Raw genomic sequence first — 23,033 nt, 5'->3', positions numbered from 1 at the left:
GACAGAAGCATAGATTATAAGACCCAGAAGAACCTTCCATTTTCTCTAGTCTCTTCAGCAACAAGCTATATATTTGGGTTAATGTGGGAAAAGAAATTACTTGCCTACAGCAGAAAATGACCCTCAGAGGTATAACTCTGGTATCAGAGTCCTGTTACTAGTCAACAAGAGCTCTGTTTACATTACTTGAGGATGTAACCAGTATTTACACTACTATAACTAAAAGGTTTTGTTCATTTTGACAAATTTTAGCTGCAGAAAAAGTAGCTATCTAGCATAAACTGGGTTGTGAAAGAAGAATAGCCATGATAAAACAGTGTCTCTAATCGCGATAGGCTGTGTACAGACACTACAGCTCTCAGGGGGTTTTTATAGAAAATTCCTACACCTGTCAACAGGAATTGTGTGGATGTATCTACAGCAGAATATGGCCTCATTGCTATTAGAAAGAGTTAGATTATGAAGAGAAATATTAAAGCAAAGTTTGAACCATTTTATTGTGGAGAAGGAATGATCATACCAGCCCTGCATGAGGAACAACTTACAAGACCAGGAGTCTTTTGCTTGGAAAACAACAGCTGGAAGCAGGGGGAGAAGGGGCACAGAAAAAATGCAATAGAGGTCTGTAAAATCAGCTCTGGCATGGAGAAGGTGAATAGGGAAAAAATGGAAAATTTGGGCAAGATAAATTTCAGCATTAATGGATTTCTAAGATAAGGAACTTTTTGACAGGGATTAGACAAATGAATGATAAAAATATCTATCACAGGCTAATAAATATGAAGAAAACTCTTCTGGTTAAGGAAGCCTTTGAACAACCAATCATGGTGCTGGGAAAATATTCTAGAAATTATTGCAAGATTCTTGTCCTATTCTTGTACCTTTTTTATACACCACTCAGTGGTGGTCAATGCTACAGACTCGATATGGGGCTATATAAGCCTTTAATCAAATACAGAACCATTTGTTTCAGGGAAAAAAAAAAGTTTTTTTATCAATAACATGGAGTGTCTCCTCTACATGCATCATAACAAAAACAATCATTCTGTTGTTTTCAGTGAGCATCGCAATAGATCATGTTAACACTAGAATCCTCTTGAGTACTGAAATCTATCCTAGTTTACCTTTCTTTTTAAGAACTATTGCCAGTTAGCACTAATGGTTATGACGTATAATGCAAAACCAGGGAGACTTCTGCATTAGGAAAGATTTCCTAATTTTTTTTTTTTTCTGTTTCCAGTTTTTAAAAGTTGCTTGATTCCTAAGAAGTCTTATATAGAAATGTGTCTGGAATATTCTCAGAGATTATTGTCAGAGTGAGTAAAGGTCAGGCAAAAGAAGTGCACTATTAAGTCTTTGAGGAGATGACAAGAGTGTTCAGCAGATACAGGCTGATTAAATTATGCTAATCTGCTTTTACTTACAAACGTACGATTCCCCCAGATGGGTTTGAATGAAGTGTATTTTAAACAGGATAAACAGCAAAGATTATATTTCCATAGAGAAGCTTCTAGCAATGATTTCTTACTGAATTGTGTGGACAACTCTGTGTAAATGTGTGTGTGTACGTTCATGCAGGGATGTACAGAACACTGATCCAACGTGGTGAGAACAGAGTATTGTCTGCCCAGCCAGAATCACACCAGGACTTATGGCACGCATCAGAGAGTAAAAGCTTTTTAACGCTCTTACCCAGACCCATTAAATATACACACTCATTTACTCACATTCACACACTCCTTTGATTATATGCTAATTTCTCCCTTTTTAGTATTGCAAAGGGCTGCGATTATATCCATTTTAACCAGAAAGAAAAAGGATTTTCCATTAGCAACCAAGCCAGGGACATGCTCCCAAACTTCAGGCCCTGATTGGCAGGTCCTGCTTCTCCCGATTTCTGGAAATGGATTATCAGAGTGGCTGAAAAAGTCAATTATTGACATTGAAGGAGATAGTCCACCCACTTAATCTTATTTCTTAATAGTATCTTTGATGTAGTTTAATTTTCAATTAAATGCCAGCATAAGCAGAATCAACATTTTGATCTATGTGTTTTAATAGTTAAAAAGCCTTGTATCTTTGAAAGTTCTGTGACTGTTTTATTACATTTTTTAGTCAGTCCAATGAGAAAAATCCTCTACAATTCTATTTGTCACATTATTCTTTTGAAACTATCAAAATCTTTTATATAGCTAGCAATATAAAACAAACATTGTTCATATTAAAATCGATACTCATTGACTTTTCAATGCAAAACAGTTTCTACCTCAAGAGTTTTGGTTTACTTTACTTTTTGTGTTGTATCGTGAAACAACGCTTTAGCTAGCAATCCATATCTTTACTAATAACACTTATCCAGCACATTTTCACTTCAATTTATTTAGTGCTGATCATTCAAGCATAAGAAAACACTTTGCAAACAGTGTCTAACTAAAAAATGAAGAATGTCAGTAAAAATAACACCTTTCTTCATAGTTTTTCTCCTTGTGTGTTTTCAGAGCCAGGTCTGCTAAGTTGACTGGCAGTTGCGTGTTTTTCTTATTTTTACTCATATTTTTCTTGCAGAAGTCACACAAGGGTGTGAAGGTATCACTGCAGGATCTTCACTGCTACAGTGACTCTAGCTTTACTCAGTGCTTCTGATCTGAATCTCCAGGTCTGCGAGGGAAAAAAAAAAAAAAAGAAAAAAAAATACACACCAGAAACCCAAATTGATCTCAGGACCTTGTTTTATTAGACATTATAGAACCATAGTGTAAGGATGGGATTCATCTCCTAGCTTTATAGATGAGAGTGCTGAAGTAATAAACAGTTACTCTTACTATTACTGAGGATGACAAAGCTCTCACAAAGGCCCTTTAAGCAGGTAATACTATAACGTTCCTGTGAAAATAACTCATAATTACTGGTAAAGAGACATGTACTGTTAAGAATTCATTTCTATTGTTTACCATAGGTAAGTGGTACTGCAGATCCTAAAAATCCTATTTTTTTTTCTAAAATGGCAGTATATCGACATGCATGTCTTACTTCCTCATATTTTACTTTCAGATATATCGTCACCTGTTCCATTTGCATTATCTTTTATTATGTTATAAAATGTAGAACAAATTGAAAAAGACAATACATGAAATATTTTGGTTGCTGGGCAAGATTTTGTTTTGTCTTTTTATGTAATAAACATTGTTTTTTTCCAAAGTCAGTATCAATGTTTATTGTCCTTTAAGGTAATTCGTAATTTTGTTTTCAGCTTAGATCAATATTTGTAATGTTAAGTCAATATATCATGACAAACTATTTGAATTTTATTGGTATGGCTTCCACAACATTTTATATTCTGTGTAAGGTAGTGTCCTGGACAGCACACACAAAGTCTAGACTTGTCTGTACAGTTTGGAAAATCCAGAAATGGTCAATGCTTAGCAAAACTTCACAGTTCTTTTCCATTCCATGTTGCCCATGTCTTCTCCTTGTGACTCAAGCCAGGTTTCCGTGATAACCCTGCTTATTCTCTTTCTCACTTGCAGGTCTTTATTTTGTTTTTGTTTTCTGCTAAACTTGAATTCCCTACAGCTCAGTTCATCTCCAGAAAAACTTGGAAACTTCACTTTCTCTCTCTCATCTGCCTACTTGTTAACTTCCTCTTTTGATCCATTCCACAATCTTTTATAGGTGAAGATTAACTCTGTAAATTTTTATTCCCCATTTGTTAAAAATAATTATTCAATTCCCTCAATTCTTTTCTATTTTGATTTTAAATTTCCGTGCATGGAGCGGTCTTCCACTTAATGTTTGTCTAGGAACCAACACAGTGGAACTCACCTTTTTAAATTGGATCTACTAGTTGGATCCTACTGTAGCACAAGCAGTAACTAGGGCTGTAAATCATAGCTTTTGAGGTATTTTATGATCTCTTTTACCAAGGCGACAATAACTAATGAAATATTTACTCTCTGTGTCTTTCTTCCTGTGTCCTGCATATAGAACACTTCTAAGGCTCTTGATCTCCTGTTTCCTTAGGGGAACAAAGCACAACAATACAGGCTGGTATTTGTACTAGCAGTTAGTACTGAATGTCTATTGTATTGAACCCTCAACAAGTGTAGACATAATCCACGCCTGAGAAAAAAGACTAGCAACAAAATGCCTCACACTCCACACTGGAAGACAGATAGGATCAAGCAGAATAAGAAAATAGTGGTTTTCAGGACTGAACCATGAAGTATCAGCAATCAAAGGATAAATATTCTTCTAAGGGGAGGTAGAAATCAAACACCATGCTCTTTCAAAAGGAAACTCAATATTTTCCTTGATGGAAAGCCCAAGTAAATGAAAATGGGCTTCCCTGGTTATGACAATGAAGGCGAAAACTGCCATTAAGGTTTCCTGCCCTCGAGAAGAATATGGGTCAGGGAGAAAAGATGCACAAGCACTGGCTAGTAAATGCCAAGCTCACAATCACTATGACCCAAGCCCCGGAAACCATAAGGCTCTTCTAAAACTTTTTTGGTTTGTTTCTTTCTTTCTTTAATTCAGTTTCTCTTCTTTCTCCAGGCACAAAAGCCTGAAAACTACTTTGCAAGAGCACTTGGATCTCCAGCACGCTACAAGGATTTTTGCTATGACTTTTTCTTTGTTTCTGTAGGTCTTAAGTGGCTTTGAAGATGACTATGCCTCAGAATTTTTCCTCACACCACAAATTTAATATTTTCTCACAGTGTATAGATAATGCCATTTCAAAGGCAAGTCCTAACTAGGATGCTTGAGAATGATTTCATGAAACATCTTTTTTTGCTACTTTGAAATCATGGGTTTATTGCAATGGAGAGAGTTTACAAGATTAAAGTATTGATGAAACCCATGTTAGAAAAAGTTTCTTGGGCTGCAAAATTTCTTCACAACACAGCAGAGATATGTCAACCTCTGAAAAACTCAGTGAGAAGGCCAGTCAGGCAGACTGCAGGGGAGGAGAAAGAGACGAAACTGTCACTAGATTGACATCCAAAATGAGTTCCCACAACTGTACACTGGTGGAAGGGCCTCCCACTTTCACTTCCACCTCACCCACACCTTGAAATAAAGCTTCCCTTACCCCAGGACACTTACCAAGTGATAATTTTTCTCACAGCTTAAGGAGGCCTCCACATTCCTCTTTTTACTACTCTTACCTAATTTATCTGCTTTTTGTGTGATTCCTGTAGTTTACATGCTAGGATTTCCAGAGCATCCACTCCAGAAATGCATGAGTTTAATAGGCCTCCTGTATCATATCTGCCAGAGCCATGGATATATATTGTGGATACCCTAAAACATCCTAAGTGTCAATAGGTGTCTGTATGTGGGCAACTGAACGGAATCCTTAGAGCAGTAACACAGGAGTTCAGAGGAACATTCAGCTGACTTGCCAGTAAGTGTTAAATTTAGAATAATTTTCTCTCTAGTCTCAAAGTACTCACAATTCCATTGATTAAAATGGGAAATTAGGTGCTGATTGCATATGAAGACACCTGTATTCACCTGCCTTAACCGAGAGCTGAAGTCCCAACTTAAAATTCAGATCTGTTTTAGACTTCCTATGTGATCTCTGGTAAGTCACCAATAGTTTTGTACCAAATATTCTCAAATTAACATTTATTTTCTGGGGAAAGGCATTGTGAAGGTATATGCCATTCTTAAAATTGAGTGACATAATCAACCTAGATGGATATATTTCTCAGAAGTACCACTTAGCTGCAAGGTATAGCTTATGGAAATATTATGCGCAAACTCTCTTTGTCATAGATGACAAATACTGTGCAATTTTAGGATGTAGTGAATAAGCATACATTACTATGAAGCTGATGATCTGCAGTGCTGCTCTTGGACAAATAATAGTTCTATTCAGCTTTGAGACCGGTATGCAGCATACGGGATCCTAACCTATGTGTAGTCAAAATATGAGCCTGCAAATCCACTACCAAAGCGAAGTATTATTCCACATAATTCAGTGAAGTTCTTGTCATTAGACATTTCCAACAAACAAACAAACAAACAAAAACCAAAAAACAGTTAAGACTTTTACACAATTTGGTAGCCAGCACAGCAGGTGCTATTCATCTTACTGAATGTGTGATATCAGCCAGAACTTAACTAGCTGTACTAGACCACTGCTATACCTAGTGGAGAGAAATGGATGTTTTCACTGGCAAGACATTTGGCCCATTTTAGGCCCTTACTTTAGGAAAAAATGTGCTCTTTCTTAAAAGTGTCTTTTACAATCCGTTTTCCTGTAATGACCAATAAAGGATTATAGACAACTAGCTCAAAGCATATATTTTTAATGCTCAACAAGGTAAAATTATCTCCACATAAGTGGTGCCATTTTGAGCACTGTGGGGTAACCTCCATCTGGGGCTGGAGAAGAGTGTGGCTCTCCTAAGTTCTGTATAGCATTTGCCACTTAAGTGCAGATGTCTTCAGTACCCCAGAGCATCTCTAATGATCCTAAATGCTCATTTTTAATCAACTTGATTTACCCTGGTGAAGTCTACCTTAGTCAGATGAATGTCACCTCTCTTTTGCTTAACCCACCTGGAGCAGCTATTTATCATTCAGATGTGTTACTTTAAGCCTTTTTCTACATTGCACCTGGAACAAAATAGGACTGCAAGCCAGGAATGAGAAAAAAACCCAACAAACTATTTCAGATCATTTACTATACAAAAAATATCAGTGAAAAAGATAATCTTGGAACAGAAGAAGACAAAAAGAATTTCAGTTTGGTCCACCAAAATAGTTCATTCAATCTGAACGGAACTATTAAAAAAAAAAATCCTTAGTGGAATCAGATTACAGCTTTACATTTAAAAAATTAAATATATGCAAATATACATTAAATTATATACTATAATTAAAACTCATGTTACTTTCTTACATTTTCAAAAAATAGAAATCATCCCTTACACGATTGTTTTGATTGCTACATTAGTTGCCTGTTGAAAGAGAAAAACTAAAAAAGGCCGTAATTAATAGACTCTACATATTTCCTGCTATTCAAAAGTATAAAAATATTATATTCAAAACCTTGTTGTGGGCAAAAGGAAACATACCTGATATGTAAAGACAAGAATGTCTTAGGAGTGTAATTGAAATCTTAACAGCCTACTCAAAGAATTGTTACTAGTTTAGACAAAAGTAATACAGGATAAAATACATATTACATTTTATACATTTTCAGTGGTGCTTCACACCTGCTTTTTTTCTGCTGTGCTCTGCTACTCCATGCTAGCATTGAACTTAATGTATGTGAAGTGTCTTCACAAGATATTTGCTCTGTTTGCTCATTGCTACCCCTAAAACCAGTTTTCCCTCCTCCCTGGTCTGCATTTCTCTAATTGATAGTTGGTGGGTTGTTTATAACCTTGGGATTTTCAGCGTCATGTTGCATCCCCTCCTTTTGTCTATAGTCTTCTGCAGTGCATCCTGTGTCCCAACTTTTGAGGACTCTGCTATTATCCCATGACCATACCTCTCTACACTAGGGTCATAAGTAGTTCTCTACACAGAACAAATACTTTTTACCACTATCTATGTGAAAATTATGGTTGTACCACATGATTATACAAAAATAAGCAAAATTAAAATTAGGCAATAGCTACCTGGTTATTAGAAATTGCTGCTACAGATAAAGAAGCTTAAATAAAGCTCCAGGTAGGGCACGTCAAGTTGAAACAAAAACTGACAAGTCCTGAGGTCTTGCAGAGTTAATTTGAAGCCCGTGGTCTGCCCCAAGTGCTGTCAGGCAGCCATGAAAAGCAAAGCGCATTGTGACTCTGATGCCCTGGCTACTTTATTCTGTGAGGAACATCAGTAAGACAAATTCTGCATGCCTTGTGCCTCTGGAGCAATGTTAGAATGTGTCCCAGTGAAATCATTAGGCTTGCACCATTTTTTAACATTAGCATCACTATCAGAACACAGCCCTTTTGCTTCTTTTTTCTATTTTTATTTTTATTTTTATTTTTATTTATTTTTATTTTTATTTTTATTTTTATTTTTATTTTTATTTTTATTTTTATTTTTCTCTCTTTCTCTTTCTCTTTTTCTTTCTCTTTTTTCTTTTTCCTTTTTCTTTTTCTTTTTCTCTTTTTATTTCCCTTTTTCTTTCTCTTTTTCTTTCTCTTTTTCTTTTTCTTTCTCTTCTTCTTTCTCTGTTTCTTTTTTCTTTTTCTTTCTCTTTTTCTTTTCTATTTTTCTTTCTCTTTCTCTTTTTCTCCTTCTTCCTCTCCCTCTCTTTTTCCCTTTTCTTTTCCCTTTCCCTTTCCCTTTCCCTTTCCCTTTCCCTTTCCCTTTCCCTTTCCCTTTCCTTTTCCCTTTTACTATTATTGTTCAAGCCTTCCTCAAGTAAAACTCACATTGAAGTCAGAGTGGGGAAAAGGACCACAAGAACACCAGGTACCAAACAGGACTTGTCACAATACAAGAATACCAGAAAGATGCAAGGAAATTCCTGGGATTTCCTCCACTGATGGCTTTCAGCAAAGATAATTCAGGTATTTGCCCAGGAAGGGCATACTGTCAGAGACGCAGAACTGCCACCATGAGGAGCATCCCTACTTTGCTCATACTACAGCTCAGGACTGACTGTTTTGCTGGTTTTGTGTGGCAATGGAGGAATGATGACAAACGGGACAATCAGTCCCAAAGTTCTGGAAGGACAGTGGCTCGTCCTGCAGCACAGTGTCCACAAGTGACATTTTGCCCTAACATATTTTCCAGAGGAGCTGGTGCTAGGGAAAAAAAACAAAAAAACAAAAAAAACCCAACCAGACCAGAACATAGTTCTGGTTCTCACCAGCATACATTCCCCATTTTTGAGCAAGAAAGGCTCTGTTCTGCTTATTGAGCACAGTTGGTTTAGTTGGTTTAGGGGAACATAAACGTACACAGTGCATCTGGCCTGAGAATCCTAATGCACACAATCATGACCTCCAACTAATGCTAATCTAGTAGGGAATTAGACAACACAAATGCTTAAAAATGTGCCTAATCTTTTTACACACGAGATCGTAGTCATGCCACAGACACTGGGCTTTCAGTTCCGCCAGGAGATGCGTTACCAATTCAAGTGCATAAACAATGTACTGCAGAGCAATTATCTGCCTATATAGGTTGCTGAGCTGTTACAGATTTAAAGTGTCAAAAGTAATTGCATGGATCTGTGATGTGTGGAGATTTTTCAACACAATCTGTGTTGTTACATTGATTAAACTATTTCAGTTATCTGGGTCATCAGACCACAATGCCAAGTCATTGATTCATTGCACAAGGGTGGAGGAAACAAGGTAAGGATTTGTTTTCACTGGTTTTATCCCCTTATCACTGCAATTGAATTAATATATTATTTTTACATTTGTAAGACACAAAGACCTTTATTTTTCACACAAATGCAGAGGGAAGGAGCTGGTTATTTAATGGCTGAAGATCTTTATTCAGCTCAAAAACATGGAACTGCAAGATTTCAAGTACCTTTGGGGTACTGATACATCCTGCATTTTTCTGCTGATCAGTGGAATCAGAAAACTGAAAAAAATCTCATATGTGATTGTGTTTTCAGTGATTGGACAGAACTTCAATATATCAGCAGAGATGTAAACGAAAAGAAAAAAGAGTAAAGCTTATTAGAATGAGAAATCTAATGATGTTTTAAGTTTTGACAGAAAAACATAGATAATGTGTACCTAAGTGAAGTAGTGTAATTGAGTGTAAAAGTTTAGAACAATCTAGGGAAAAATTGAGATCCTTTTAATCTGTTTTCTTCCTTTTTAATGTCTGAGAACATAAGACCTTACATACATACAATGTGAGACCCCAGAGTTAGAGGGAATGATTACATGCAGAAACAGGGCTCCAATCTATTGCCTTTGAAGAGTGTGGCAAAATTGCCATTAATTGATAAAACCACAGGCACTAAGATGCCTTGGTGTTTGGTCTGGCCTGCTGAGAGTTAGGATTTCATAGATTCAGCTTTGTAAGGAGATGAGCCAATATAATCAGATCATCAAATATCTGCTTTCAAAAAGAGTAATAAAAATGAAATTCTTGAATAAAACAATGGCAATTTACACCAACAAAAAATACAGCTTTACCTACCTGTTAAGTTTAAATCTGGTTTAGGTGTGTAAATCCTTTCTTTCAAAAAGTTGAGGAAGTACGAATTTCATCTTCAAAGGATGGACAATGTAGGGTCTCCCTTTTCAAACTCATTTCTTATTGCTTTATCTTTTCAGAGAAACACAGCCTAATCACTGGACTGTGTGTATGAGAGTGGGGAGGGCACTATCAAACAGAAGCCTTACATTTTGCAGAGACATGGTGCCTGGTGGTTAAGGAAATGGTGCAGGAAGTGAGAAGCTTGGTTCCAGTCCCCACACCTTTTCCTTCTGTATTTAAGACAGTGAAAAGGACTCTTGTTCCATGGTGGATCCTGAATACACAGTTACTTGTGCCTCTTCACATTGCACAGCAATTAGGTGAAAAAGGCCATGCCTCCTTGGCTCACCCAGCTACGTGCTTTCTTTATCTTCTTTATGGGAGAGGTATTTTTGGCCGCAGAGTTTCAAAATCTATGCCTCGTCCTTCTGCTGTACTGATTAGTCTATGCTTTGGTGGTTAGAGGGGTAGAAAACCTCTGCTCTGGGCTGGGAGGTAGATACAGGTCTCTTGCTTTCTGAACAAGTGTGCTGACATCATACAAATGGTGGGTTGTCACCTCCTTCTCTGACTCCATTTCCAAATATCTTCTTTGAGCCTGCTGTTTGACCTGTTGTCCTGGTTTCAGCTGGGATAGAGTTAATTTTCTTCCTAGTAGCTGGTATAGTGCTGTGTTTTGGATTCAGGATGAGAATAATGTTGATAACACACTGATGTTTTAGTTGTTGCTGAGCAGTGCTTACTCTAAGTCGAGGCCTTTTCAGCTTCCCATGCTCTGCCAGGTGCACAAGAAGCTGGGAGGGGGCATAGCCAAGATAGTTGATCCAAACTGGCCAAAGAGATATTCCATACCATATGATGTCATGCTCAGTATAGAAACTGGGGGGAGCTGGCCGGGGGGCAGTGATTGCTGCTCGGAAACTGGCTGGGCATTGGTCGGGGGGTGGTGAGCAGTTGCTTCATTTGTTTTTTTTCTTAGGTTTTGTTCCTCTCTCTCTCTCTCTCATTGTTTTCCTTTTCATTACAATTATTATTATTGTTGTTATTATTGTTGTTGTTATTATTGTTCTTGTTATTATTATTATTTCCATTATTAAACTGTCTTTATCTCAACCCACATGTGTTCTTACTTTTATTCTTCCAATTCTCTCCCCCATCCCACCAGGGGGAGAGCGAGCCAGCAGCTGTGCGGTGCTTGGTTGCCGACTGGGGCTAAACCAGGATACCTGTACACTTCTGATACAAAAAGCCATAGGTTCTTCACAGTCTTTTGCAGGAAAAAATTGCCTTACCACTCACACTGGAGCACTTTGGAACCAACTCTGATGTTCAAGTGTGGATGAAACTTTGTGTTCCAAATTAGAGAAACTGATTAAAATTCAGGTTCAGGTAGTCCTAGAAAAGTGGCCTAAATCCTACCAGAGTCCTGCCTAACACAGAAAGCAAGGTATGCAAGCTTAACATTCAGATACAACAGCTGTGCGGAAATCAGATTGTAAGAAAAAGGGTGATTTCCCACTGGCCTGGACTGTTATTTAAAACAGGAAACGCTGAAAGTATCATCCAACAACATCATGCAGTTTCACCAGCAAAGACAGCACAACTGGAGAGCTCTAGCAACTAATTATTCACCAGCTATTGACAAAATAAAAGCAATAGTCTTGCTGGAAAATAACAAGAGACTTAGATAATTTGTCAATTTCTTTTTGGCCAGAAGAAGGAAAATGTTCTTCAGAAATTATTTCTTACAAATGACTTCCTCCATTCTATTTTGAATCTTTACTCTTCAGAAAGAAACTTATGCCTTTTAAGGTTTACACTCTTTGCTGTACCCATTCCTTATGTTTACCAAACTTTGTATGAGTCACTGATTAGTTACTTCAGTACTTAAATTTGTAGCTGTCTATTCTCTTGGCGTCCTACATAGAATAAGACCTATAACGATAATCTGAGATGATCACCGTATTTCAAATAAGGGAGGTAGAAAAGAAAGAGGAAAGGTTAACTGACATACACAATTTCCTTTTTTCTTAATGTTTTCCTGTCTTCTGACAGTGCCAACAGATGAAATTATTGTCTTTTTGGGGCTCTCAACTCTCTTACCATCATTGCTTTGCAGCCTCAGGTGTTTTTCATCAATACCTGCCTGTATGTAGCTTCATATGTACTTCTAGATCTTAAAGTGCATCCTTCAGCCAACAAACTTTACTGTTCCATCATTCGTCATTGACTCATCAGTGACACATTTGTTATAAACATTCACCAGTCCTGCTGTATCTGCCTAGTGTTTTGTGAAAAAAAATTTGTGGAGTAAAAAGGACTCTATCAGCTATATTTTCTCCAGGATTTTATTCTTCAGTTAAATTCTACTATCTGTTATTCTCGCTGAGCTAGAATATCTCTCCTACTGGAGTACTCTCCTGCAAACTACTGGGACATTTATTTCAGGAAACAATTTATCATAATCCCATATTCACCTCTTTAGCCTTTTAGATACTTTTCAGATGCAACCATACATTAGTTTCAGCATTCATCCAAAAGGATTTTAAAAAGTGAAATATTTAGTACCTTGATACACAGCTTCCTTTAGATGTATTGTTCTTCAAAGGTTATATTATATAGAAAATCTGTCATTTTTAAGACTTCAAGATCTCCTTCTCTATCACTTAATCTCTATCAGATTTATTTAAGATGACAAAGTATTAGAGTAGAATTAAAAAAAAAAAATTCTAGACAGTGGTTGCGCTCTTTTTCTTTTTCTTTTTCTCTCTTTTTTTTTTTTTTTTCCTTTCTCCTATGGCTTGACAGCTGTATCTGTTTATATAACGTGGTTCTAATCTGAAAAGAATATGCCGAGATCTTATTTGAAATATAAAATAGAAACCAAATAATGGAAAGATTAAGTAGGCTGCTTAGTCCTCCCAACCAGAGTAGGTCTGTCTCAGGTCACAGAGCCCTAAGTTTTGTTCAGCTTTAAGTAACACTTATCCACTCAGAACATGTTATTGACACAGAGTAGTTCATTGCTGACTAAGTACTTAGAGGGAAGTCCCGATTAGTATGCAGAAAAAAGATTATAGAAAAGCTTTCATGGATATCTCTGACTATATTTCATGTTCACAGGGGGATGCACTGGGTGTCCATGCCCAGGTGCTGGCAGTGGGGCTGCAGGGCGGCCTCTGTGAGGAGAGGCCAGGGCTGCCCCGTGCCAGACACAGCCGGTTCCAGCCGGTCCCAGCCGGCTCCAAGGGCCCCACCGCAGGACACAGCTGAGCCCCTCAGCCAAGCCGGGGGTGCCTGGGGGAAAAGAGGTTTCCGAAAGGGCACAAGGCGGCAGAGGCAGAGGAGGAGGAAGCCAAGGCGGGAGCAGCGGCAGAGGGAGCCCGAGGCCGGAGGAGGAGGAGGGCAGGAGGTGCTGCAGGCCCGCAGCAGGGATCCCCTGCAGCCCTGGAGAGACCCCGCTGGAGCAGAGACCCACCCTGCAGCCCGGGGAGGGCCCCAGGCCGCAGCAGGGGGATATTTCCTGCAGGAGCTGCGGCCGTGGAGAGCCCGGGCGGGAGCAGGTTGTCCCTGAAGGACTGCAGCCCGGGGCAGGGCCCGCGCTGGAGCAGGAGACGGGTGAGGAGGGAGGAGCGGCCGGGAGGGGCTGGGATGGACTGACCGAACCCCCATCCCCACCCCCTGTGGGCCTCAGGGGGAGAGAGGCATCAGGAGTGAAGGGGTGAAGGTGGGACTGGGGAGAGGGGGAGAAGAAAGCTTTGTTTTAAAGTTTGCCTTTTGTTTCCCACTACTCAAATTATTAATTACATTTTTATTGGAATTGGCAATAAATGATTTTTCCCCATGTAATCCTGCTTTGCCTGTGACGGTAATTGGTAAATGGTCTCCCTGTCTTTTTCTCAACCTATGAGCTTTTCCATCCTATTTTCTACCCGTGTCCTGTTGAGGGGGTGTGAGAGAGCAGTTGGGTGGCCTTCTGGTAGCTGGCCAAGGTCAACTGACCACAGAGTAAAAATATTTTTTATGTTTGATTAAGAAAAAGATGCTTGTCATCATCAGAGCACTTTAGGAAGCCTTTGAAGGACTTTTAATGTGAAAAGAAATAAGCAAAAAAATCATAGGAGGTTGTTAAGATGATGCAAGATGAAGTTTTAGATAAGCTAATGCACACATATATGCATTCTACACTGTAGATTCATTTATTTGTTGCTGTCAATCTTGTATAACTATCTGTGCTGTTTCATAGGAATCTCTGTCCCTGAATCATTTAAACAAATGTTTTCTTTTTATGACCCCTTGAAGGAGAAATACATTGTTCTTTAAGCATTTTTAATGTTCTTTAAACATTTTTAAATATGGGTAAATTTTATTGGATCAAAAGTATTTGTTTTCTGAATAAATACAAAACTAAAATAATAATGGTAGTATTTTATAAAATAATTTAGAACCAGATTCTGTCTTGCTAGAAGTAGAAAGTGCAAGTTTGTGATGTTCCTGTCACTTAAAGATTTGCTCATGTTTTACATTAAAAAATGAAAATAGAAATATATGCCATCAAGAGGTAACATTTGGGACATAAAAACAGACATGTCTACAGTTGTAGAACAGCCTTTCCAATATTTGCAACATCTTATTTCAGTCTCGCAAATTAGCTGCTTCCCTCAGGTAGACATTCTTAGTGCTTTCTTGAGGGACTCATCCAACCAACAAGATCTATAATGCAGACCCACTTTTGTCATTGACCTGTTCTGAGGTTGGGCAAGTCAATCGCCCTGTTTGCCTTTCCTCAACCTTGGTCAGCTTTACGTGAAGGAAAATACACTATAAACTCATGGGGATGCTTCTCATGTGATGCCTGATGTAAACCAGTCTAGATAGCAACTTAAGCCTTTCACTTATGCGGTCATACCACAGCTGTACACATGTGCACACCCACAGATAAGCAAAACATATGTAAAATACATGCACACATGTTCTACCTGCCTGAAGTCAAGCCAGCGAGCCCAATCCTGAAATTATGTCTAGTTTGCAAGAGAAACATTTCACATAATTGGAATTTTAAAAATAGCAAACAAATTAATGAATGGACTTTACTAGAATTATGCCTGTTAATATTCTAATAGAATTCAGTAGAAACCAAAATGTTTATATTTAGTTGATTCAAATAAACTGCTTCAGAATCACATGACATGTTTTGAGAGTTTTTCCTTTTAGCTCAAATTAAAGGCAACAGATTACATAGCATGCTTAAAGTATCAGTCAAAATGTTCCAAAACTTCTCCTAACAAACTGATCTGGACTGAAAGCCTTTCTTTTTCCTCCTTACACTGAGGTTTAGCAACATGCTTTTATAAAAATTACAAGGTAATAACATCACAAGAATTAGGGGTTTTTCTCTATTTGAGCTTATTTCCAGCAAGAATGAATTGACTTACCATGTGTGTGTAATGGTGAAAAAAATAGCCCTTAGAAATCTATTTTGTCTCATTAATTTTGACATAAAATTTAAGACTGTGGAGTCATAAAGCATGAATTAGGTAAGTGTCACCCTGCATCGATCCTTTAAAGAAAAGGAAGTTGATCATTCTTGGTTTATTTCACTAGGAAATTATTTGCCTGGATTACTTCAATGTTTAATTAAATTGTTGTATAACACATATAAAATATCAAATAAAATAGTCTTTTGCTGTGCCACTACATTAATTTTCTGTCATCAAAAGTGTTTATCTTGTTAGCTGCCTAACTTAAACTTGCTCAGCACCAATTAAGTGTTATATCCAAATACATTTAGAATATTTAAATTTCTTCTTTTATTGCACTCTTGTTAAACTTTTAATTTTCTTTTTGTTGTAATTAGCATTTGGGGAGTTCAATTTCTTTAATAGGTTCTCTGTAATTTACATTTTATATTACTCTACAACGTTTGTCATGAGATCAGTGGAGCAACTCCAGATTTGTTTAGTGGAAAAATATTGCAGGAATACTATACTATGTATGAAAGATTTCATTAGCTTTATTTCCTAAGGAAGAAAGGCTTATGCATTAGCTTTTTGGACTTCCTGTCTTCTGACTCCCCACACCACTTATGTCTGAAAGCAATATTCAGTGTTATCCGAATCTGATAGAAAGGGATAGATTTGAATGATAATTAAATTGCAACCAACAGTGCCTAGAATATTTTCTGCCCATGGCAGCATGTGTCCTCACAGAGGATACCTAGTCACAGCACAGAAGTTAGAACAAGTTGAGGACTGTTTGCAATACACAGTTTGTTGCTACTGTTTTGGAGACTGGGAAAGTTTAGCAGTACTAGCTAGTACAGTCTAAAACAGACTTTCACGGCCAGCCAAAGAGTCCCAGGCATATTTCATGTATTCTTCATGTCCAAGTATGCCTGAAATATTACCTGAAATGCGAGCTCAGAGTCCAGTCACTTGGATAAAGGCAAGAATGAAGCAGGATATGACATGTCTAAGTGGCTCGTATTTCAGGGCAGCACAGAAATAAATGTGGAGACTTCATGGGTGTGTGGCTGTAAGAGGTCAATCTCCAGACCAGAGTACGTTCCAGGTTCTCTCTGTCTCCCAAATATACAGACAGCCCAGGTCACACTATTCCTTGGTGCCAGACATGGTGTGTTTTCAGGGGCATCCCAGCCTTGCCAGAAGTCATCCTCCTCTGTAATGAAGTCTTGAGTCTGGTACCCTTTAAAGGTGTAAAGTTAGATTATGTGATTAAGATCAATCTTATTATTCCCTCTCCTCAAGTAATAACTCTTTGGAAAAAATTGTGAAGCTTGATATTTCTAGCATACTTTGAGATCATTGGCTTTAACTGGTGTTATCATTGCAGAGGCAATACTATGAATACATGGCTGTATTTTTCAAAAACAGGAACAGGTCCAATGCTTTAAATTAACCCAAGAGCCAAAGCACTTTGATCTACTCTCTGCTTGTTCTAATTTACTAGGTAAACATCCAGAGAAACTTGGTCATTTTCTCTCCATCCAGAACTAAGCTAAACTAGAAATCTTCCTTTAGTCGTTGTCACTCATGAATTCTGTCCAGGCATTTAGGATGAAAAGTTATTGAGAAGGGTTGGGATTTTTTCCCCTTTTTTTTTTTTTTTTAAATGACTTATCTCTCTTCCCCCCCCAGTCACCATTAGCCAAAGTAAGCGCTATTAATTTGAAATTAATGGGAGGATAATGATGCAGCATAGGTTGCAGAGCATCACAAGGAGCTTGATTGTGCTGGAATACCAGTTTCTTTTTCTCATTGCTTGGTGGCTAACACCTGGCTGACAAGAAGCCCATTATGGTTTGCTTATATAACACCCAAAGTTGTAGAGAGGAATTCTGCTGGTTACGACAACAAATTAAAATTTCTTGCCTTTGATTACCCTTTGAATTGCCTTTGATTCATTAAGAGGTTGGTGTAATAGGAAGCGAAACAGTGGAAGTATCCGTCCTCGTGACTGAGGGGCTGTGAATCAGCTGACCACATAAAAATGCATATTTCAGGGTGAACTGAATAGCTCTCCAGAGTACAATGAGGTTCATTACTCTAATGAAAAACAAGACACCTGCCTCACATGGGATATCTACACATAGAGGTCTAGATTTTAGGTGTCTTAAAGTAAACCCCACCCCTACAGTCCAAAGCTGAATCCCACCCATCCCCACCCATTCAATGAAACATGCACTTCAGGGAGGTGAGATCTTGATCCCCCCTTGGTCCTGAACCATGTACCCTTGCAGTTTCGAGCTGTTTGCAGTGTGACAATTGTAGCAAATTGTTATTGACCTTGGTAACCAACATCCATCTCAACCTCTTCAAACCAACAGAAACACTTCCCACATGGCATGTTTCAAACAAAAATGCCAAGTAGCATAGAGTAAAACAGCACCTTATTACCATGCTAGCTATGCAATACCAGCATGTGAGTAAAAGACACTGATACTCCAGCAGTATAAGTGGGATACATAACGATGTGGGGCACAAGTAAGTGTGTTGATGGTATTTTTTAGGAACTAGAAAATCCTACTAGAAGAATAGGCCAAAAATGCGATTTTTTTTGTTCCCAAATTCTGAATGATTTATCCTGAGATGGGACTCATTTTAATTGTGCTTCAACGCGTTCATAACATTTTAAGTTTGACATCATGAATGGAAGCTTCCCCATGTTGTGGCATAAAAACTGCAAGCACCGAAGAGAAAATGCAAGCTCTGGACTCTCAGAAAAACAGAGGCTTCCATCTCTTCCATAATATCCCTCTGGTAACGGGAAACTTTCAACCACTGCACCTCTATATACATATGACACATTTTTCTCCTGAGAATGTCTTACGCTGAGTGTGCAGAAAATGGTGCTAACACCTATGGCACACACTGTACACCTTGTTTCTACCTCAGACTTCTGAAACATTAACTATAACTCAGCATCCTTGGGTCACCTTTCAAGAGATAAAAAATATGCAAGTCTTTGTTCGCAGCTAGAAGCTTTCAATACTCAGCTACGCTAAAGAATTTTGGTTTGGGTTTCTTTTCCTTTTTTATTCCAGACTCTTTTAAAAGCATACGCTGCCAAGACCTTCTGCTGGCGCTTTAGTAAGAATTATTTTACTTACACTTGATTATAAGCATAGTTTGGGACCCAGAATTGTGAAAGCATAGTGTTTCAGGGGAAAAAAAAAAAAGACAAAAAAGGAGGGTCAGTTATGGGCACAACTTGATTCAGCAAGCAGCAAAACCACTGAGGTGTCTTAAAGCCAGTCCCCTACCCAGGGAATCCTCCAACAGTCTGTTCCACCAGAGCAGGCCTGTCGTGGTGTAACCCCAGCCAGCAACTAAGCCCCACGCATCCGCTCGCTCACTCCCCCCTGGTGGGATGGGGGAGAGAATTGGAAGAGTAAAAGTGAGAACACTCATGGGTTGAGATAAAGACAGTTTAATAGGCAAAGCAAAAGCCACGCACACAAGCAAAGCAAAACAAGGAATTCGTTCACTGTTTCCCATGGGCAGGCAGGTGTTCAGCCATCTCCAGGAAAGCAGGGCTCCATCACGCGTAATGGTTACTTGGGAAGACAAATGCCATAACCCCCCCCCTTCCTTCTTCATCCCCCAGCTTTATATGCTGAGCATGATGCCATATGGTATGGAATAGCCCTTTGGTCAGTTGGGCTCAGCTGTCCCGTCCGTGTCCCCTCCCAACTTCTTGTGCACCCCCAGCCTACTCGCTGGTGGGGTGGGGTGAGAAGCAGGAAAGGCCTTGACTCTGTGTAAGCACCGCTCAGCAGTAACTAACACATCCCTGTATTATCAACACTGTTTTCAACACAAATCTGAAACATAGCCCCTTACCAGCTACTATAAAGAAAATTAACTCTATCCCAGCCAAAACCAGCACAAGACCTTATCCAAGCAGGAAGTTCTTTTTAAATACATTGAATAACCTCCCTCCCCCTGTCTAAAGAGGCTTATTGGTAGCTCTGAGATGGCAGGATCAGGGTCCAGTAAATATTTCTGTCATTGTTGCAACCCAGCTGCAAAGGTTTAATATAACTAATGGCAGCGGGTGGTTTCTAATACACAAAGGTCACTGAGTCACAGGAAGCCACCTGGCCCTACGGTATCTTTGCAGCTCACAATTATTATTATCTATTATTGTTCTCTATTTATAACAAATACATCAAAATCTTGAAAAAAAAAGAATCCATCCAGAGATGTAGGAATCCTTGCCAGAAATAAAACATGAAATTTAAATTAGAACCAGCAGCTGCTCCTAATCAGCAAGCCAAAAAGTAATAGCCAAACACAATAAAATGAAGTCCATACCAAGCCTACATTTCATGCAAATTTCAGACCTTAATGTGTCATTTCCTGAAATACTGGCTAAAAAGACAGACCGCAAACAATTCCTTGGAGTCCCTCATATTTAATCTGACCTCCACTACCAACTTTCTCTTCTGTTTTATAAGGACGCTTTTTCTTTTACTGCCAGATTGCATTCTGGGTCACCTTTAAGATGTAGTTTAACATGCCATTCCCTGCAGTGTTCTAGTCCCAAGGGCACAAGAGAACAGAATATAGCAACTAAATCTGCTTTCTTTCCAAAGCTGACTTCTTGGATATTGCTGTTGTGAGATTATTGAACAGCAGCTGGGGATTCAACAAAAACCCCAGAGGTCAAATTTCAGTAGCTAACGCAGGTGCTAAATTCAGGCAGGTACTTTGGTCTCCACTATATATTCAGTTAAGCAGGGCCAGCTGATCTTTACGTGTGTCCTTTGCGTGACTGGTTTGATTGTTTCAGGTAAGGGAGGTACATATATAAACCTGGGTACCAGAAGGATGACAGCATTACAATCCAATGTCTGCTTTCTGACCAGTGGCTTCTTATTTATGCTGAACAGAAGACAATGTGGTACCATTTTGGAATGTGTACAGAAATGTCCTTTGGGATGAAGAGAAATTGTACAGATCTGGTCTCTGGGAATGATGAGCCAAAAAAGACTGCAATCCATACTGACAGCTGTAGCACTTTCTGTTCCAGTCTGGTCAACCCTTGGTCAACCCTTACTACTATCAAAGGAAATAGAAGAAATGTAACAATATCAATATGGAAATCCAGTTTTAATTCATAACTGTGTTTACTTTAATCATTCATACATGAGTACAAAGCACAAGTCCAACAAGTGCTGATAATTTGTGCTAACAAGTTTCACAAAATACATCTGTGTTACATGAAATTCTTTTAATCACTTTTTCAGTTTGCTTGCTGTTGAGTTTGCTGAGTTTCTCTTTGTTTTTATATTATGTCAAAGTAGAGGAACTGCTTTCTGTGCTACTTACTCTATGTCTCTTCCTTGTATTTACCCTCTGAATTACCACAACACTTAAGCTCTGTTTTGAATACTTACACATGAATATAACAAACAGAGCGTTCTTAAATAATTTTTCAGGAAATTTTCAAGGTTCACAAACCTGCTCTGAAGTAACTGTAAGGGGGTTGTGTACTCAACAGTGTATCGGATAGAAATTGCAGAAATATTATTAAAAGAAAATAAAAAGCTGCAGTGGAATTCCTACCTTATCACTGAGGTGTATTAGAAAATTTCCCGCAGTTTTTAGTTCAAGAAAACTGCTCATTTATGAAAGCTGTTCCAGAATGTTTTCACTATCTTCAGTGGTCTTTATGAGAAGGGTTGGCTTTATAACATTTCTTTTTTTTTATGACATTCAACACTGTGAAGTCTTGATCTCACTTCTGGCATTTAGGCACTACTTTAATAAACAAAACAAATCATCCAAGGAAGGAAAATTGCAGTTTTGGTAACCTTTTCCACTGAATGCTAAAAAGTGTCCAAATGCATCAAGGTCAACACTCCCATATGTGTTTCCTTACTAAACCAATATAAAACTTAACAGTTCTTTCCTAGTATCATCCTCTTTCCACAACATATTGTTGTTGCTTCAGACTTTGTAACTGTATGAAGCCATCTCAGCTCCAAATGTCTTTTAACATATAGTCTATGCCGGTTCTATTTAGTTGTTCCTCTAACACCTCATAATTTTAATAATGTTCTTTGGCCACCTCTGCTTTAGAGAAAACGCTACTTCCTGTTCTGTTTTCATTTTGAAATAATTCTTCCAGAAAAAGAGAAAGTGCCAGTGAAAACAGTTTATAAACTGCATGTGCCAATCGGAGATGAACATCAAATGGATGGCGTTAACAGAGCCTAGAGGTGCAACATTTCAGCAACAGAATGAGGCACTCAACCAGCTGCTGGCAGAATAACTCCTGATATAAAGGTATTCCAAATGTACCCTTTTCGTTTGCTGAGATCATCTGAATGTCAACCTCAAATTTTGCACCAGCACTTCTCCAAATTTCTGAAAGGAATAAATGGTTATTGGGGATTTTTTTAAGCTTTTCATTCCTCTTGATAGGGCAAAGTTCATTGAATGGCAATGTGATATTATCTTAGCTAGATTTAAATAATCAAGTTTCTTCCTTTTTGTTTTGTTTTGTTTTTTAATAAGTGATTTCAAAATTAAACAATTCTGATGTTGGAAAACTATTATTTCTCCTCATTTTGGATTTTAACATTTAGTGTGCTGCAATTACATTAAAGAAAACCCCAAATGCCTGAAAATATTTGCTGATATAGATGCACATGACAGAAATTTGAACATCCTTCTGATTTTTACCTCTCAGTGAGGAATTTTTATTTGTTTCTTATTTACCCTTCTTCAATCTTAGTTTTTAACAAGTACTTGCACTTTCAGTACATCTACTCTTCATTGCTACAGGTAGTTTACTGCAGATGGAAGCACACTCAGATCTGTTCCTGGGAAGCTGTTGACACAATCTCTGTTTACCTTACCACCAGCAGGACTTGCTTGTACTGAGTGAATATTGATTTATATTCAATCCCAGCATAAGCCTTAATTTTAAAAGGCGCTGAACATTCACAATTTAAGTCAAGGATTCAAGCTACCACAAGAAATAATAGTATAAAAAAAATGCAGTTAGCAAATACTTTGCAGTGGTAGAGATTCATCAGTCAGTGATGTGAATTATGCTTTTGCAGCTGAAATGGGTGAGATACTAGTAATCAAAGTGCATAACAGGATATTTTACAGGTTAGAAAAAGAGGCATCGAAGTTAACACAAAGCAACACAAAGATTTGTCCCTGTGTTTGTTTTCTGCATTTAATAAAGATTTGAACAAAGCCAGGACAGGCAAGATCATTGAAAAGATAAACACATTAAGTTACTAAGGGAAGTTGTTCTTTTATAAGGCAATTCGGTAAAAAATCCCTTTACGGGATAGCCCT

Source organism: Mycteria americana, chromosome 2 (genome assembly GCF_035582795.1).
Source record: "Mycteria americana isolate JAX WOST 10 ecotype Jacksonville Zoo and Gardens chromosome 2, USCA_MyAme_1.0, whole genome shotgun sequence".
Taxonomy (NCBI): Eukaryota; Metazoa; Chordata; class Aves; order Ciconiiformes; family Ciconiidae; genus Mycteria; species Mycteria americana.
This window is presented reverse-complemented; position numbering follows the sequence as displayed.